This window comes from Apodemus sylvaticus, chromosome 21, assembly GCF_947179515.1.
Source record: "Apodemus sylvaticus chromosome 21, mApoSyl1.1, whole genome shotgun sequence".
In the NCBI taxonomy this organism is placed as follows: domain Eukaryota; kingdom Metazoa; phylum Chordata; class Mammalia; order Rodentia; family Muridae; genus Apodemus; species Apodemus sylvaticus.
In genome coordinates, this window is record NC_067492.1 from 13,746,661 (window position 1) to 13,766,809 (window position 20,149).

The 20,149-nt window shown below is 44.2% G+C and overlaps 1 long non-coding RNA gene across 1 annotated transcript; it reads right to left on the reverse strand.

Annotated features, from left to right (window-relative positions):
- Positions 1 to 201: 201 nt before the first annotated feature.
- LOC127671952 (uncharacterized) lies at positions 202 to 14,912 on the reverse strand. The gene is made up of 3 exons (XR_007974808.1): positions 14,545 to 14,912; positions 7,648 to 7,761; positions 202 to 1,485 (listed from the first exon to the last, which is right to left on the reverse strand). It is a non-coding gene; the product is annotated as an uncharacterized LOC127671952 (long non-coding RNA).
- Positions 14,913 to 20,149: the final 5,237 nt, after the last annotated feature.

A 20,149-nucleotide genomic window follows, 5' to 3' on the forward strand; every position in this document is an offset into this window, starting at 1 on the left:
GCTTACACGAGGCCCTGAGTTCAATCTCCAGTACCCCCAAAATGAGAGGAATAAACAAGACGAGCTGTATATAGCTACTTTTCAGTTGCTATGATAGAACGCCAAGGCTAAAGCAACTTAGAGCAAAAAAAAAAAAAAAAAAAAAAAAAGCATTTATTTTGTCTTATGGTTCCAACAGGTTCAGGTATACAGAGACAGCATGGCAGAAAGCAGTGGGCATGGTGGCTGGAACTGGTAGCTGAGAGCTAACAGCTTCAACTGCAGAGATAAAGCAGAGAGTTAACTGGAAGTGACTTGAAGTTTTAAACTCTTAAAGCTCGCCCCTATGACAACACTTCCTCCAGCAAAGCCACACTTTCTAAACCTCCCCCAAAGAACATCACTACCTGGAGACCGAGGGTTCAAATGCCCGAAAGTAATGGAGGACATTAAGAGAGTGGAATACTATTAACCCTAAGAAAGAATAAAGCCCTGGGTTAAGTCTCAAAGAAGTCACACAGTAGAGAGAGGCCAGCCACAGAATGATGTGTGTGATTTCATTTCTCTGCCACAGAGGGAAAAAAAAGTTGATTGGTGGATGCCAAGGAAGCGACAGCCCATAGAGAGGGAGATTTCAGTAAGAATAATAAGATTGCTCCAGACTGGTACAGAGGCCATGGTTCTCAATCCTGTAAATGTCTTAATGAACCACAGAATTACATCTTTCAAATGGGTGTGTCCTAATATCAGTATCTGACCTACATGTCAATAAGGGTGTCTTTTTCCTGTGGTTTGTACACGGATGTGCTTGATGTGTGTGTGTGTGTGTGTGTGTGTGTGTGTGTGTGTGTGTGCATACTCCCTCTTGAACTTGTGCAAAGGCTAAAAAACTCAAGGTATCTTTCTGTATACCATGTTCCTTAAGATGGAGTCTCTCACTGGCAGCCGGAAAGCCCTAGTGAGTCCTATATCCAGCCCCAAGTGGTTTACACCACCACACTTAGTTTGTCATATGAGTGGGATTTGAACTCGGGTTTTCCTATTTGTACGGCAAGTACTCTTAGCCATGGAGCCATCTCCTAGGCTCAAAGCTATCTTTTAAATAAACAGAGAGTGGGAAATGACAAAGGCATCTGACTTGACTTCACATTAACAGCCCTTTTCTTGAGTCACTATGCCCCATGACAATGTGCTTGAAATTGAAAGAGAAATAATGTTTGGGAGACAATATTGCTTGGTGAAATATATTTAAACCTGTTTCTTTTTGGTCAAACTTTCCAGTCCTCTTGGCTATTAAACTGTTTCCTTTGACCTCCAAAGATATTGACAAAACAGGCAGGCTTGGGTCCTCGAAGTCTTGGTTTCTGGTGGAAAGGGCGTGGTGTGCCTTGTGGCAGCTGGCTTCCACAGACAGTCCTCAGTGTACACAGAGAGAAGTGCTCTGTTTCCTTTACTTAGAAACTTATCTAACTTCTTCATCCACACAAGTGTGACTTCTGGTAAAATCTGAAATGAAGAGAACATTCTTTTGTGCTGATGAAAAATGAAAATAGAAAAAGAAATGAAGAAAGACCCAGGGACACATAATTCATCATGAGGAGATGTCAAGTTTTCCTGTGTCATCTTTTTGGGGGAGGAGAGAGTTTAATCTGGTTTACATTACAGTGAGGGAAAATGAACATGCTTTGGTCCTCATAAGAGACTTCAGGCTGGAGCAGGAATTGATCAGCCTTCCTCCATGGATGTTGAGACAAAGAAGGCTCGCTGAGACCCAGAAACTATCCATAGTACATGTTCTTATATCTTCTATGGGGTCTTGTTTTCCAAATCATTGACTTCATTCATTGATCCAATTACTCATTCATGTATTTATCTATCAATCCATCTATCCACTTATCTACCCATTCATCCATATATCCATCCATCCATTCATCCATCTGTACATCCATCCATATACACTCATCAATCCATTCAATCATTCACTTAGTACACTCTCTGCTATTGTACTCTTTGTGGAAAACGGAGTTAAGACGTTGTTCATGCCCTCGAAGAACTCATGAATCTATGGAGAGACAGATGATAGTTATTAATTAACTCTGTAAAGGAACAATGGGAAGTGACAGGGAGCATGGGTTAGGAGGAAAAGGCTGAGGGACTTTAAAGGAGACTGGTGAACTAGAATGTTCTTGGCTTCAAGTAAAAGATGATCCATGGAGCTCCCACAAGGAAGTGTTTATCTCATTCAGTGGACAGCTGTAGAGGAGGTGAGAGGGGTAACTTCAGATTTGATGTCCTAATTAGGTTCTGTCTTCAGTCGCCAGTTTCTTCTATTACTACCCCCTTGTTTATTTGTGCGTGTGTGTGTGTGTGTGTGTGTGTGTGTGTGTGTGTGTGTGGTGTGTGCATGTGTGTGTGTGTGTGTTTGTGTATGTGCGCGCGCGCACATGAGTTTTTGTATTTGGTTCACTCCATCCACCACATGGAGCCTGAAAACTGAAGTCAGGTTATAGGCTGTGGGGCCTAGAAAAGTACACAAGACAGACACAGGAGGAGAGTGCAGGAAAGTAAATGACCTGGACTAGGATTTCTTTCATCTCCCAACATCATTAGGCCCGCACAATCCAGATGTGATGGCACTCAACTTCAATACAGGCATTTGGAGTCAGAAGCAGGTTATCTCTTTGACTTCAAGGCCAGCCTAAGGTACGTATCATGTTCCAGGCTGGGCCTACATAGTGAGACCCTGTCTCAACAACAACACAGTCTACAGAAGAGTTTACTGACCTGGAGTTACTCTCCTGGGGTTTTTACAGTGTTGAGGTCAGGCCTCATATTCCACCATGAAAAAAAATGTGGTTTTGGGCAGATCCGGGCTCCCAACCAGATATAGTCACTGGCCTTGGCTTCCCAGCAGGCACGCCACTGAGGAGGCAGGTTTTGTTTTTGAAACCTGCATTGCCACCCTCACACAGCACAGTCATTTTGAATCCTTGGTGTGGGTGGTTGCTTACCACAAGCTGGTCTGAGCCTCAGGTTCTTTACCCAGGTAGCACTCTCTTGCACACCCCTTAGAGATCAGCATGTCTATACCTTCCACAGGATCTTTGTGTCCTCTGCCTACGGAAGTGGCTCATTACGGTTCTCAATCATGGCTTTTTGGGTTTCTTGGGTTTTTTAGTGTGATTTTTGCCTTCCAGCTCAGGAAAATGTACAGTGAGTGTCACCAGAGGAGAACTCAAAACTATGGTGACCTTCATCATCCCAGGCCACCACCCAACTTCCTTGCCGCTGTTTAGAGATCAAGGAAGGAGCTAGCTGTCAAGACCTCTCATGTGAAAACTGAACAAATTTAATACTGAGGTCACAGAGAGAAAATCAAGTGTGACACCCTATAGAGTCTACAGTGTAGACTGTCACAATTCTCACTGAGTAAGTTTTCCCTTTAAGCTCCAGCCTCAACCCAATTAGGGCTTGGCTAATTATTTTTGTGCATTGCACAACACTGGGGGGAAAGGTCATTCTGGTATATAATTCTCTCTCCTTTTCTAAGCCACAAAACTGCCTCCCTGGGACAGGTTTTAACTTCCGGTTCTCAGAAGCAAAGCAAGCTGAGTCACATGTTTCTATGAACTCCCCCCTAAAAGCTTCAGATTAATAACAGCAGTAGCATGCATTCGTCCATGGAGCACAGGTGTTGGGCTCTGCCCTGAATCTCACCTGTCATGGAACCTCCACACGATGTAAGTAGCCCATATCATACCAAAGCAAGCCATGTCTCATGGTGGCTAAGAATGAGGGGCCATTCGTATGGTGGGAGAGAATGCAGAAGTAGGAGAAAGCATAGAGGCCACGCAGATGATTAGGAAAGATTATAGACCCATCATTAGGAGACCTTAGACTTTGACCTTAATGAGGCCTTGGACAAGAATTTTTCTTTTCTAGAAGTTTCAAAGCAATTAGACAGGAATCATCTCTAATAGCAAACAAGTGACTGTGCGACTGCACTTAAATGGACAGCTGTGACTACAGAGATGTTATTCTTGCAGGTACATTGGTGTTTCCAAAGATGGGAGTAGGGAGAGATTCAGCATTGCTGGTTTTGAAGGATACCCTGTGCCAGAAATTACAGGAAGCATTGTCACACTTTCTCATGAAAACAGTTTTGGAGAAAAAATAAATAAATGAACAGGCAGATGGTAGACTTCTAGTTGAGGATGTTTTGTGCCCATTCAAAAAGAAGTTGGCGATTTTATGATGAGTGAGAAAAGCCTAGAGAGCTGGAAGGGCTCTTTCTCAAGGTCCCCTGGGTGTCATTTTTATTCTTTTAGCTTTGGGATGTTTTGGGGTTTTTTGTTTTTTTTTTTGTTATTTGTTTGTTTTTTTTTTTTTTTTTTGAGTCCCTGGCTAACCTCAGACTCACTGCATAGCCAAAGTAATCCTTAAACCCCTTCCCAATCTCCCTATCCTCACCTCCCATGTTCTAGGATTATAGGTTGGGTCATTCCTGCCCTGTCTGAGCGCTGGATCACATAGATGGGTGGAGAAATCTACAATATTGGAAGATCAGTTAAAACAAGATGGAAACACTGCTTTTCCCAAGCTGTGTGGAGCCTGAGGGCTGAAGGTGTGTTGGGAACTACTTGAATCTATAGCTTATGTAGAGATATGTGCTCCAAGCCAAAGCCTCCCATGGTTCATTCAGTAAATTATGAATCAGGGTGCAGCACACAGGCCCAGCCTCCATCTCCACTCTGTCTCAACGCAGTACCAGTTTAAGCACAAGGTTTATCCCTGACTTCATTCTTGCCTTTCTCTACATCCTCTTTCCTCTTCCTATAATATCCTGTCCTGTAACATAATAATTTTGTGTTAAACATCTACAGGCAAAAACTAAGCAACAAAGGCACTTGCAGTTAGAACATGTCATTGGAAAGGTGCAGGTGATTGGCAGGTGGGATTTTATCCCTAGTAGCTTCGGGAGACCTGAAAGGTGAAAAAGATGGGGTGTTCATCAACACCTCATCTGACAGCTGTCTCAGGGAAGCCTGCTGTGCTCTAGGGCTGAGTTCAGAACTCATAGTTACCCCTTTATGAGAATGCTAGGTTCCATTCAAATTGGCTGGTTCTCATGGAAAGACAAGAAGCTCATGGAAGTGAGCCACTGACCTGGACTTCGATCACGGAGATATTGGCATCACAGTCAAGCCTTAGAGATGCTCAGAAGAGTTCCCAAGAGACTCTGCAGTCTTTCGTAGGTGAGATGGGTCATGACAGTGCATTCAATATGTGGGTAACCTGTGTAGGCTCAGGGAAGCAATGCATATGTGTGTATATGTAAGTAAATGTGGGTACATATATAGAGATAGATACACAACTACATATCCTATGAGAGTTTTACTTCTGGAAAACACCACTATAAAATGTAAAGCGATTTGGGGCATGAAGGAACATATCTATAACAAGCCTAAGGTCATTTTCACATTCCAGTGGAGCTATGCAACACGTTGCTACATTCTGCACATAGTAATGAGTGGCTGGGTGTATGGACAGATGGATAGAAGAGGGGACAGAAAGACAAAGGACCTGAGGAATAGGTGGGTGGATGGGTGGATGAATATAGAAACGAACAGAAAGATAGACCAAATACAAGATGAATGGATGGGTGGGTGGATGGATGGACGAATAGGTGAAGTGCTATAGAGATGAAAGGCTTTTTTCCTTGAGACTAGCATAAATCCTTACATACAGCATGTTGTCAGTTAGTGAAGATGTGCCCTATAATCTCAGCAATGCCCACAGGTCATGCCTTTAAATGTCTGCGACTTGGAATGAGTTCAACATCACCTGACACACTAGACTATTGTCTGTTCTTCAAAGTGTTTGGTATCCTGGAGTCTCCCATGTGGTTTTGTGTACAGAGCAGGCACATGAAAGTGCATGTGAGGAACACTGCCACTCTACACAGTCTTTGAAAAATCTTCTATCACTAGTGTGGAACCCAAGAGTCAGGACAGGAAACTGCATGAGAATGTCTTTCAAGGTTCACCTCGAAACGGTCTGGAGAAGAGAAAAAACGTGAGTCTTGCATTGACTGACCCCAATTCCTTGATCACCTCTGTCTGCATTTCAGACATGATACATCACTGTCCAAGGGAAGTTAACTTCTGTGAGAGTAACCTGGTGCTGAGGAAGCCTGGATAATTAACCTGAGACCCATCCTCATAGACAAATAATAGAGACAGTCAGATCCAGATGAGGTAGCACTCCCTTCTGATCTCACAGGATCTATGCCTTCCTCGAAGCAGGTTTGAGTCCTGAAAACCAGTGGAATTTTTAAGATAATGCAGAGCCGTCGTTCCCCACCAGGGTCTTAATAGTCTTCTTCAATGAGAAAGACACTATGGTCTGCATCCCCTTGATGCTTTTGGCTTTTGATTATTTTCTTCCCTCTGCAGGAATTTTTTTTTCTATAAAAAGTTCTAGCTCCCTTCCTCTGAGAGAATTCCAGTCTATTCCTATTTATGTAGGAACCCCTGGGAGCTTGGAGATGATTTAACTGGAACCAGGACATACACATCAAACCTGAGATCCTGCGCCAGTCACCTACAGAGTGACAAGGACAGGAGTAAAGGAACACGTATGGAGATACAGAAATGTTCTGTGTCTTGACTGGGGTAGATACAATTTGGTAAAAATCACAACATGCACACACATACATGCATACATATACATATGTCCAGAGAGAGAGAGAGAGAGAGAGAGAGAGAGAGACGGAGGGAGGGAGGGAGGGAGGGAGGGAGGGAGGGAGGGAGGGAGGGAGGGAGGGAGGAAGAGGGGTGGATGAGAGAGGAGAGAGAGAGAGAGAACATGAAACTCATGCAGGATGTGTGAGTGGGCTGAACAATTCCAGAATCCTGACTTAGACTATTGTACAGTTGTGGGGTATCGCTGTTGGAGCAGCAGTACAGATGTTGATAACTGATGAGAGTCAGAGTCCAGTAGCTCCCAATCCCCACCCCATCAATAGCTATAGGGAGATACATTCTAAGACCCCTGGTGAGTACCTGAAACCACAGCTAGTACTTTACCCTGTATGCAAACACTAAAATCATGACTTTGGTAACCAATGGCAACTAAATGATTAATGGGAAGGTAGTACATGCTGTGCAGACATGCGAAAGGAAAGATGAGTCATACTCTAGGTGGGATGAAGTGTGACATCTCTAGATTTCATTATGCTATTCTCACTAGTGTACAGCTGCAAATATATACACTATATAATGTATATATTGTATGTATATATACTGTATACCATATACACAGTATGTATACAGTAAATATATAGCATGTATACAGTAAATATATGTGTTTATACAGTATATATGTATATGTATATATGCATGTATACACACACATAACTTTTGGTATTTTCCACCTAGCATTTATAGATCTTGGATGACTATGAAGGAAGTAAAACCAAAGACAAGGAAAGGCTGATTTGTGTGCCTCACCCCCTAAAAAAGTCACTCTGCAACCACTCTGCTTACAGTACTCTTTCAGACCTAAAGGAACATCTGCTTTACTCTGTGACAGCACCCCTGTTACCCATCACCTCTTTCTTCTATCGATCATTTATTCATTGGAAGAACTAGAACTTATATTTCTGACCATTTTCCAGATTCTTGGTTTGTATTATTATGGACTCATTTCTCCATCTCCTGCATCTTCTCCAAGCAGAGGCTTCTTACTGTATCTTGACAGCATCCTCCTAACAACCTGGTCCTACAGGAGAGAAGAGAAATTTTTACTAGAAGGAAATTTTCTAGTTCAGTTATTCTTTCAAATGACTTTGTATCAAACCCGACTTCCCTGCGAAGCATAAAATGCAACGTGTGCAGGTGTGCACATTCGGGATGGAATTCCACAGCACACAAGATGCACAGACTTGTGCAATAGCCAAGCAGGACCGGCACTGCAGCTACTTGCAGTTCAGTTTTGGGGAACAGACCTCTCTCTGACAGTAAATTCCAATAAAGTTGGTGGGTGTTGCACTAATGACTCCACTCTGAGTCACTCCTAAAGACCTGAAATCACACAAGGATTACACAGCAGGATGGTGGAGGGAGGGATAGGTCAGCAGTTCTGATTCGATGGGAACCTGATTTCAGAAACAGTTCTCTAATGACTTTGATGCTTTGGCTAAGGGCTTCCCAATAACCCTAGGCTCCAAGAGGAGAGCCAGGGGGCAAGTGAACAAATGTTAGGCTATTTATTATCTTGATATTTATACCTGAGACAGCAGAAGAGAGCAGTGGCTCCATCAATAAGTATATTAAAAAAAAGCATGTTTGTGTGTGTGTGTGTGTGTGTGTGTGTGTGAGTGTGTGTGTCTGTCTGCATGTATGTGTGTCTGTGTGCATGTTCAGCTTGCCATATCAATGGGTATGTGCACGTATATGTATACCTTCTTATGGAGGCTAGAGGTCAACCCAGGATATGATCCCTCAGACATCCTTCATCTTGTTTCTGGTGATGCGGTCTCTTACTTGAACTCACTAAGTTGGCTACCCCAGCTGTCCAGCAAACTGCAGGGATCTTCCTGTTTCTGCTGCTCCAGTGTTGGGATTCCTAGAGCCAAGAACCAGATCCAGATTCCTACATGGGTTCTGGGGATCGAACTCAGGTCCTCACACTTACAGGGCTAACATGTTACTAACTGAGCTATCTCCCTACCCTCTTTCTGCTTTGCTCCTAGATGCTCAGCCAAACCCTACAGACAAAATGAAACACATTTGTGTGGCACCTACATCACCTTGGGAAGAGTTCTGCAGATTCCCTCTTTTACAAAGAGGGAGAGGAACTAAAATCTCTTGCGTCTCATCCACTCCCTTTCTCTCTGTCTGTAAAGCAGACTTCTCCAGACCTCCCCCACCATGAGCATCCAGGACGACCACGGCAGTGGCACAGGGCCAATATGGTATCCTGAACTATGTACCACCAGCAAATGATATGCCAGGGTCTGGCGTTTCCTTCCAATGCTGTCCTTGAGTCCTTTGCTTTTCTTTGGAGGCAGAAAGGAATACAGAAATTTTACAACAATGTGTTGTCATGGCAGGAACAAGGCTCTCAGATGAAAGACCCATGCTGTGGACATAAAACAAGTCATTTGGTTAGCTTGATCACTGAGGGCATCTCCCTGAGCCCCGTACGGACATGGTCTGCTTACCACTCACCTGTTAGGGTAAAACCTCGACCTCTGACTGAATTATCTCATAGACTATTTACATGAGTCTCCACAGCAAACCGTCCTGTCGGGTCATGTCCAACTCTGCATTTACTATATGCTTTCTTGACTGTCTCCTTACGGTAGATTGCAAAGAAATTTAAGAGTATATGAACTATGCAGCCATGTCTAGAATCATAACTGCTACAGTTTGCTCACCACATGATGTCAGAAAAGCCCTCTGACTAAAGAAAAGAAAAAAGCAAGCAGTGCCTCAGCTTTGTCCTTACTCAAATGGTTGTAAGGGAGCAGTACGAACATGTGCCCAGTGAGTTCAAACCAAGGCCAAGGCCTGGGTGAGTGTCATATACCTGGTGCCTGTTAGTAATGTTTTAATTTGGTGGCGGGACCCATAGGGTCATTTAGGGTCCAGTTCCTCTGGCCCCATGAGCAAAGCTCAGAGCTCTCTCTGGGACACTGTTCCTCCCACTTTCTGCCTCCAAGTCTGAGCCAATCTGACTCGTCACTGCTCTGCCACAAGGTCAGGCTCGGAGGTGTACATATGACCCAACAAATGAGCCAGCCCACTGTCACCCAAACCACAGCTATGAGGACCCTTGCTGCCAGCTTCAGAGCCCTTACTGAACCCAGTCTTGGAGGACTTAGGGTTAGAGAGGCCCTAGCTTTCCTGGTCACACGGAGTCCTGTTCTGGAGCTCACATAGATGGAGGAAGGTCCAGTGATAGCATATGACACCCTTCCGTAGCCAGGCCCAAGTCCAGCTCTGTCCCTGGAGCTTTGGATCACGTGAGTCTTTGGGTTCCCCCTTTGACTTGAGCTCATGCAGGCTGAAGGCTGTGTGGCATTGCTTTAGACAGAGGGAGACCCTGAGATTCGAAAGACACACAGATCAAACCTTTAAGGTCACACACGGAATATCACAGTCATGGCTGACCACTACTCTTGCATGTATGTGTGCGGCTCCCAAGAGTGTCAGAGACCTTTGGGATCTGAGCTGGTAGTTACAGTGTCCACCCTTATCAAATGCATGCCAGACACTGAGGGCTCTGGGTGCAACAAGACCTGTGAGCCGTGCCTGGAGGAATGGGCAGACTCTGGGCATGTTGAAATGGGGACAGGCCTGGTATTACTAAATAAGGATTACAAAATGATGTCTGTGCCTTGAAGCCTCGGGGTAGCAGCTGTGACCCAAAGATGGGCCCTTGCAGCATCACGGCTTGCTTACACCCAGATGCCTGCTCACAGCATTCCCTCCCTGCATCCAGCCATGCATCCCAGCAAGATGGATCCCTTTCTGTTTCAGCTCCTGGACCTGCGCATCTCTAGCATACTTTCCACCTCACTCCACCATTCAAGGCTCTGTAAGGAACAAGATAAGTTGCCCTGCTAACTAAGGCATCGGCCAGGTAGACCAGTGAGAGGTAAATATGAAAATGGACTTGTAGCCAAGGGGCTAGCTTTATCTTAAGTATCTGTACTTATCTAAGCTGATTGTTCTGGAACATTCCAATTAGTTTTTTCTGGTTGTTTTTGTTTGTTTGGGGGTGGCTGTTGTTTTATTTTGTTTTGTTTGCAAGATCAGAGCAGTCATTTAGTGACTCTCACTTGACAAGCATGTCTTTAGATGTTTACTGTATGCCAAGAGGTCATAGTGCGTTTATGAAGAGGAGGAAGAAGAAGTGCCCTGCTTGTTAGGCTTCTAGGTACTCATGAGGAGCCAACAAGACATCTTGGAGACTCAACATTAAGCTTCATAGAAGACTCAGAGTCAAGGTATTCCCTGCATTCCTGGCCTATGTTGGGAGGGATTATTCAAGAGAGCTTGGCAAGGCTTCCTTCATATAGAAAGCCTAAGACAGAAGGAAGGATCTACAGGATCCAGTAATTAGGACAGCAGGCAGGAAATGCAAAGGGCAGGGAATTGCAGATGAGTCAGGTACTGCAACTCAGGAGAGAAAGAGAGGGAGGGAGGAAGGGAAGGAGGGAGGGAGAGAGAGAGACAGAGAGGGAGAGGGAGAGGGAGAGGGGAGGGAGAGGGAGAGGGAGAGGGAGAGGGAGAGGGAGAGGGAGAGGGAGAGGGAGAGGGAGAGGGAGAGGGAGAGGGAGAGGGAGAGAGAGAGAGAGAGAGAGAGAGAGAGAGAGAGAGAGAGAGAGAGAGAGAGACTTTTCCCAAGTTTTAGTGTGCTATGAACCCCACACGGAGGACCTGTGCAGCAAACTGCATGCATAGTCCCAGGGGCACACACTGAGAGAGCATGTTCTCCTACGCATGCCCCACACAGCAGGTACAATACCAAGCATTTGGGGCCTTCGTATACCATACTCATATGGCCCCTCTCTACCTCTGATTGTGAGGAAAAGAGACATTCAGGTAGGATGCTTACCCTAGGAGTCTCAGCATTCCCAGGTAAGATTCTAAGCGCTAGGAAAAGCAGGATTCTTTACCCATGTGTGTGCAGTGTTAAATCAGAGTAATCCCAGAGGTCTGAGAAGTAGCTGGCTAGTGGTCTTCAGGAATCCGTGAGGTTTTTGGTTGCCATGGTACCACAGAAGGTTCAGAATGATACCTACTCACACTGCCTGTTTCTCAGCTTGGAGATGTTGTAGGAGGTATGGCCCTACCCTTCAGACTCCATCTAGATGCTGAACTCGAAGAGAGTGTCTGACTTAGCTGTTGTCACCTATGAATGTTCCACAGTGGTTTATCCTATCCCTGGGTATCCACTTTAGTGGCCTGTCTCACATTGAGGTTTGAAGTATTAAGAGTGGGAGCATGCCCCAGGATTGCCTGGCATAATTCTTAGCCAACCTAGTCATTTTGGCACCCTGAAAGAGAACTTAGAGGATGCCAGCAAGAAACCTTGCTGGGGGAAGGCATGGGATGAGAGCACTGACCTTGGGGACAATCCCCAGGCCATACCCCTTTCTCTACCCTAGACTTTCAGAGTTCTGTCTCAAGACCAGAGCCATCCATCCAGCCTAGTCCCTGCTTTACAGCTCCTCAGGATCCAAGATTCTCTGAAGAGTCCCCGTTCTCCAGGGCCCGGAGGTCTGCCACCCAGCTCCCGCCAAACTCTTAGGCACGAAGCAGACACAGGTCATAAATAACTCACAAGCTGCTTGCTGCTCTCTCTGAGAGGAGGGGAGGCATGAGCCTCAGAGGGGAGGTTTTGCAAAAACTGCACATTTAGGTCCCTTTAAGAGACCAGCAGAGAGACAAGCTGCCTTCAAAGGCAGGCACATGGCACTCTGAGCTCTTCTGTTCCAGAAAATGCCTTGGAGCCTCCTGCCCTCAAAATTGGCATCGGGGAGAGGCAGGAAAGTTGGTGATCTAAGCAAAAGCAAAACCAGAGAAGAAAGGACTGATCGCCAGTAAGCTTTGTTACCCACACAAAGTTTTTCCAGGTTTTTGCTATTTCTTATTACTCTTGGAGGTCCTGCTGACCTCCAAGATCTCAGACAACTGCTATGGATTTTGACTATGCAGACACAGGCTGGGGCGAACTGTGATGGTTACCTAATGATCTATGAACCCATCAAAAGCTTTACCTATGCTGTCTAAAATAGAAGTTGTTTTACAATCTACCAGCAGGACACATGTTGGACATCCAGATGGGACAATTGACTAAAGTCACTACGATAGGCCTGGGATGACAGCTTGTCATGAAAGCATGAGGACATGAGTTCGAGTCCCCTAAAACCCACTTCTGAAAAGAGTCCATCCACAGTAGTGCATGTTTGTTAGGGAGACAAGTAGATTTCTGAGACTCACTGCTCAGTCAGCCTAGCCCACTTGGCAAGTTGTAAGTCAATAATAAACCCTATAAGCAATTAGTAGGGCTGAGAGAGATTGAATTGTTCTTCTCCAGGTATGTGCCCAAGTTATCCAGTCCCATGTGGTCCTAAACACACACACACACACACACACACATACACACACACACACACACACACGAACAAAAAAACATAGGAACTGTGTATGTGTGTGTGCACACGCGCAATTCATATATAAAATTCTCCTAAAAAAAAATTTCAAAAAAGAAACTGCCCCAAACAGCAAAGAAACAAAGCTGATAGCACTTGAGGACTAACAGATAAAGCTAGGCTCAACAAGCACAAGCACACACACACACAGAGGCATCTGGGCAGGTTCATATGTACACATGTACACACACACACACACACACACACACACCACAATTACCAAACAGGCTGTGTTGGTTTAAAATGTCCACTGAGGGATATGAACGGCCCATGGATCACTTCTGCAGTCGCTGCTGGATTACGGAGGGACAGTCTCTGCTGGGAAACTTAGGACTTTGGCCCCTCAAGTGTTAACAAATCAGCAGAGTCAGAAGAACTTTAGAGAATCAACCATTTGTGCAGCTCTCTAGCTCTCCAGTGGCCCCAGGCGACATCAGACATTTCCTAGCCACAATCTCCAGCACTCCAGCCCAGTATACAAATCTGGTTCAGGCAGGTTAAGTCATTAACAAATAAACGAACACAAATTTCATTTGCAGCAGACTCAAAGCCGGGAAGCAAATTAAAACTAGTCAACAGCACAGTTCTTATCCAAAGAGATGAGGGCACACAAGAAAAGGGCTGGAGTGAAGGAGAGAGAGCCTTCTGGGTCTGCTCTTCATTTCTGTTGCAGGGCTGTCCAGGGCTCTGAGCACAAGAAGGTTAAGCAGATATGAGAAGCAGCCCGGGGCCTGGGGCCATCGCCATTCATGTGATACCAGTTCCTGGAGTTATGTGTCTGTCTGATGGAGAAGCTTGAGAAATACTGGTCTGCAGTATAGAAGCAGACAGGCCGTGAACAGGGAGGCTGAGAGTCACATTTGCTGTACAGTAGGAAGGTTGCCTGTACAATTAATTGGGCTTAGGTTAGGGACTTAAACCCACAGAGGGCAGCAGCGACGATCCTGTGACCCTACCAGGGAGTCAGCAAGCAGGGAGCAGGCTCTTAAATCCAGAGCAGACAAATGCTAGCAGTCTGTTTAAAAGAAGCAAAAGGCAGGGAAAGGGTATTGATTGACCCCCCTCATACCCCTGCAGCACATGAGAACCTTATCAATGCACATAAACATACACATATACTCATATACACATATGCTGATATACATGAACACACAATCACAACTAATGTGTGTTAAGGGGGGAGGCGTTGACCCTAGTGCTCAAAGAGAAAAAGACACAAAGCATCTTTAAACATTTTATTTAATATTTGTGTGTGTGTGTGTGTGTGTGTGCATGAGAGCGCTCACATGCATGTGTGTGCATATGCTGTGTAGGAGCATGCGCATATCACAACTTACCCACGGAAGCCAGAAGACAATCTTCAGGAGTCAGTTCTTCCTTTCCACAGTGGGTTCTGGGGATTGAACTGAAGTCACTGGACTTGCTTATGTGGATGTGCTTTCCCTGAGACATCTTGCTGGCCCAACAATCAACATTTTGATGACCTCAGAAACTCTTGGGGGGAAAAAAAATGATGGGTGGGATCCAAGGCAAAACTGACAGGAGGTGAGGCCCTCATCACCAGAGGCAAACAAGGCACGCAGGAAATGCATGGAGACTCTTGCTGGTCCTTGGCACTTTGACTTCCATGAATCCTTCTCCATAAAAAAAAAAAGTAACATAATTTATACCTACATCAGTTTGGTAGTGGTTACAACCCAAACTAAATCAGTATTCCTTTTTTTTTTTTTTTTTTTTTTTTTTTTTTTTTTTTTTGCTTCTGGTTTGAAAAGAAGCTCACATCAGCTCTACCCACTGGAGAACCATTCAATTGCGTATCTCCAAGCACCTTTGCTCCAAATGGGATTTCATTAGAAAAATTCTTCTTTCAAACAGAGAGGCACTCAAGGTCTGTTTTTGAGATTAGCATGGACACATTCTGAAGAGAGAACAAAGAGAGACCATGCTGTGACTCCATTCTGAAAACTCAGACTCTCGTGCCCTAAATATGACAGAGGCTCACACCCAAGCATAGGATACAGGGCCTGGGATAGAAGCTAAGCCAGGGTTAAGCCTGTGTCTTCGAGACAGGGTTTCTCTGTGTAGCCCTGGCTGTCCTGGAACTCACTCTGTAGACCAGGCTGGCCTCGAACTCAGAAATCCACCTGCTTCTGCCTCCCAAGTGCTGGGATTACAGGCATGCGCCACCACCGCCCAGCTCAATATCTTATTTCTACTTAAGCACTCAGCCAACAAAGAATGCGCACCAGAATGCACTAGAAAATTACAGAATAAAATGCAATCTGGTCTATCAATCTGACTTTGGGTAGGGTTGAGGAACCAACCCTCTTTCAAGAGAGACGTTGTGTGTGGGGGGGGTTACCAGAGAGTGGCATTCAAGGACAGACAGTACAAGAGAAAGCTCCAGGTTACCCATAACACACCCAGAAACAACAATACAAACCAGGACTGCCAAGGACCCCTGGCCGCAGACCCCTGCCGAACGCAATCAGAAACAAGTTCAGAGTATCTAAGTGCAGATGGTTTTCACTAGGATGCATTCTTTTCCTGAAGTTGGATGGCTGCTAAATGCTCTGAAACAAGGGCTATGCAGCATCCTGTGACCAGGTGAGCAGCACTTCACGTGGCTGACCCCATCACCAAGGTGTCCTGAATAACCCACCAAGAAAGGCATGACCTACATAAAGATCCTTGTCATCAGTGTACGAATTCAATATCCCACCCCATCCCCCAGTCCCCATCTCTCATCTCTCTCAGGCTTTTTTTTTTTTTTTCAAATCATGTTTAACTTGAAGACAATAAAAATCTTTAAAGGACTGATCGCTTTGGAGACAAATTCTTCCCTTCCCCATGTAACTGAGAATGGGATCAAAAGGGGCGAAAACGTAAAGATGGAGACTTAGCAGTCTCTAATTAAAGGAAGGGGCGGGGGGAATCTAAGGAGATGGCTATACCTCAACAAAAGAAAGGGCAAATGGAGTCAAGTGTGGAAATCTGTTAATTTGCAATGTCAAGAGCACAGAGCCAAGCTCCTGCATTTTAAGTCTCTGCCTACTGCCTGAAACCCAAGAAACCCTTTCACTCCAGTAGTCAGTCATCCCCAAAGCAATTTATTAAATTAAAGCCTCCTCTAGCCAGGCCACGCCTGAGGTCTGCTGGATACAGCAAAGGAAGAGAGCTGAGTAAAATTGGGGTGTCATCTCAGAGAACAGCAGAGTTCTTCTCACCCCCTCGTAAACCCCCAAAGGCCATGTGGCTGATAGCCTAAGAAAGAAGCCTGAAGAACCCAAAATACAGAAAACAGGAATACACTAAACCAAATCCCCAAACTCTGAAGATACTACGAACTTGCTTCCCCAGTCCTCCACCCCACCAGGTAGAAGTCAGGAATATATTTGTTGGTGGTGAGGAGAAGTTATGCTTTCTGTGCACATCTTCCAATAAATAACCTTAGGGCTGTTTGAAGAGCAGAAAGCCTTCTGCCAGCCTCACACCCTGCTCCCCACAGTCCCCCAACTGAATGCTACCCTTGGAAGTAAGCCCGTCTGCGAGTCTCATTTGTCTAGCCTTTGCTTTCTCTATCTGCGCCAGAAAAAAAAAAAAGGCTCTGGATTTATTGTACATATGTTTGTGTTCGGATTAATAAAGGGAAACCTATATTTTAAGATAAACTTTGTTAGTAATTCATGAAGTGACTATTTATGCTAATCAGGCAGAAATATATTCTCAGGCATAATGCATTACATAAATTTGAATGCAAAATGTTCAATTATGAGGTAAATACAGGTAACGCAAATAATAAATTACCTCTAATAAAAATTATGAAATGCGTGTCTTCAAAGAGAACGACTCTAACTTACAACTGTGAATTGCTTAAAGAGAGAAAAATTAATAAAGACTGAATTGCCCTGATGATTATTTCACCCATAACTCACCTATTCATAACGACTTTTTGGTAATCAGACTGTTGTTTCTCGCTCTCTGTGCAAGCAAGCCAAGACTGTTTCCTCAGCAATTTTACCGTTATCAGATTATCTCGTCTGATTCTATTAATTTTCTCCCATGAATCTGCTAACAGCAGTCTGTGATTTACTTACCCTGCTAAGTGAAGACGGCTAAAAGGATTTATCTAACGCTAGACCTAGGAACTGAGCACGCCTTATCACTCTAGCCCTCTCCAGAACTCTTCCTCAAATCAACAGAGTCAGTTTCCTACTGAAATTTAGTAGACGCCGGTTAGTTCAGCACCGTAAAATCAGCTCGCACATAAACAAAGCCCTCAGAAGCTCCCAGCTACAGTCTGTTCACTTCAGAGTCTGTATGACTGATTTAAACGTGATACATTTGAGCAGTAGTAACTCATAATCAGGGGGGAAAAAACCATATTCCTTTTAGCTCCCAATCTTTGCATCTTAGACACAAAAGGCCTTCTACACCTTCGGCTTTGCATGAAGCTATATGTATATTAACTCGAAGTTATGATGGTGTTTTCTGACTTCTTTTTTTTTTTTACCTTTTTATTTTATTTTATTTTTTTATTTACATTGCAAATGATTTCCCCTTTTCTGGGTCCCCACTCCCCGCAAGTCCCATAAGCCTTCTTCCGTTTTCTGACTTCTTACATGCCTTCGTACATGGCCAGCCCAATGTCTTCCTTCCCATCCGAGCCGTTTTTATAAATATTCATTGCTTGCAGGAACTTTAATGTTCCCGGGTTGAATTGGTCAATAATGGCAAGTGCATGGTTTCTAAATCATTGTGTATAGCTGGCTGAGAAAGCTGAAGTATCTGTGAGAGCCGGGGTTCATAGTGTATTTTGGATTAGGTTGGCTCGGCTAGAAGTGAAACAAACAGTGTAAGTAAAGCAAAGAAGTCACAAGCACTGTGGCCTGCTGTAATTGTGGGGAATCACAAACCTGAATGGCGCTAAATTAAAATGAGAGCCTGCGATTGTTATCGAAGAAATGCCGCTAACAGCAAACTGTAAATGTTTAGACACCTCCTGCGCGTCGCTACATAATGCAGTAAGGGGGGCAAGGATGGGACCTACGTGCTAAGCCTGAAGGCGCTCTGGCTACATATCTTGAGAAAATATTTCTGACCTCCTCTCTCTTTTTCCTTCCAACAAATGTGGGAGGTTGTAAAAAAAAAAAAAAAAAAAAAAAAAAGGCTCCGCAAAGAGAGGAAGAAAAAAAATGCTATGGCTAACAATAGCAAGAATGAGAAATAAACTGGGGGGGGGGGTGTCTGTGTGGCTAATGATAGTTAACTAGCCACACATGCTCCCTGAATGTCCAAAAAGAGTCCATATTTGTGGTAGTGTGACCAGAGAGCTATAAGGCATGGTCTCCATCAGCAGCAATTTTTGCTTATGAGATGGTGCCTATTTATAAATATAGCCATCTCCATGTTTCTGGCCCCAAACATACATTTTTTTTGAAAGGCAGGGAATATACTTTCTAGTGATTAACAAAACCTTAATGCCTAAACGTTATCATAAAAGTGAATGCTTTCTAAAGATGCACACTGATATGCACAAAAACATATACTTTAGGCATCTGTGGTTAATAATTTTTAGAAAGACCTAGAAAACCATGGCTAACCAGCACATTTATGTGACCTTAACCACTGCCTTCTCTTTCAAATGTACACTATAATCCCTTAACTTTGTTACTAGGTAAAAATATGGTTTAAAAGGAGGAAAAAGTCAAAAACAGAAGTCTCTTGGGTCACCTAAGTATTGACATAGTCTTCACTCTTTTTACCCCAAACTGAAACTAAACACAGTTCATTCTACCCTAACAAAACATTCCTATAAAACCAAAACCACCCTTATAAAGAACTCTGCAGTTAACAGTACAAGAAGAATGACTTGTTTAGAAAATACCAACAGGCCCTTTAGAATGAGGACATCTCTACAGATCTCCCAAGGTGTCTATCAACAGGGGTGTCAGAGTTTGTGGATGAAATGAACACTGGTCTAATCTGGTGTCCTGAGTCAGGGAGCGACACCCAAGGCCTCATTATAAACAGACAAGAATGCTAGGGGCGGGCCTGAGACCACACTTAGGTGCAATGTTCACGAAGCTGGCTTAATATATGACTTAAGTGTCCCAAGTCAGGATTTTCTGAGAATTACTTTTCAGATAAACAATTTTAAACCACCGCAGTAACTTTGCTTAGGAAAGATGTCTCCTAATCACTGAATACAGGAATACAAGGAACTTTTAACTCTATCGTTAGTTCCACAAAGTGGGTTGGAAAGCCTTGCCGGCACTTGGAAAGAGCCTGGGTCCTTGTTACTTGGAATCAGCCAGCACAGGTCTCTCAGTCAGGATAACAACCTCTAAAGACTGTGTCTATGGACCTTTTACCAAGCAACAAAAGGAAGCATTAGAGAAATAAATTGCAGCACCTGCTCGCCGTTTCTGGAAGCCCTTCCCTGAAAGGTTGGCTTTTCCCACTGTGGTCCAACTAGCCTTCTTGTCCCTCTTGCCCCTTTCCCCTTTCCACACTAGGAAATCAGCATCTCTGCACTTTCCTTACAAACAGAAAGAGATCAATTTTCAACTAACCTTTGCCGAAAGGTGGCGCTGTTGAGGTAAAAACCAACTCTATCCAACAATAGTTTTTACTCTGGATTCTTTTGCAGTCTTTTCGATTGTTTTTTTTTTTTAACATACCCCCATAGATACCGCCCCCCAATAGAGTTAAAATAAATACGATCAACACCAGATGCATTTCATTATTCGAAGGAATCAATAGTCCCAATTTCCAAGCAGGTGAGCCATTCTTCCAAATGTAAGGCGGCTTCAGACAACCTTGCTTTCCCTGATTCAGTCTCCGCTCTTCGGACTCGCCTATCGCTTTAAAATCTTAGAGAAGAGTTGTTAGTTTCTTTTCTTTTTGTTTTTTCTATGCCCACCCCCCAATAATTTTATA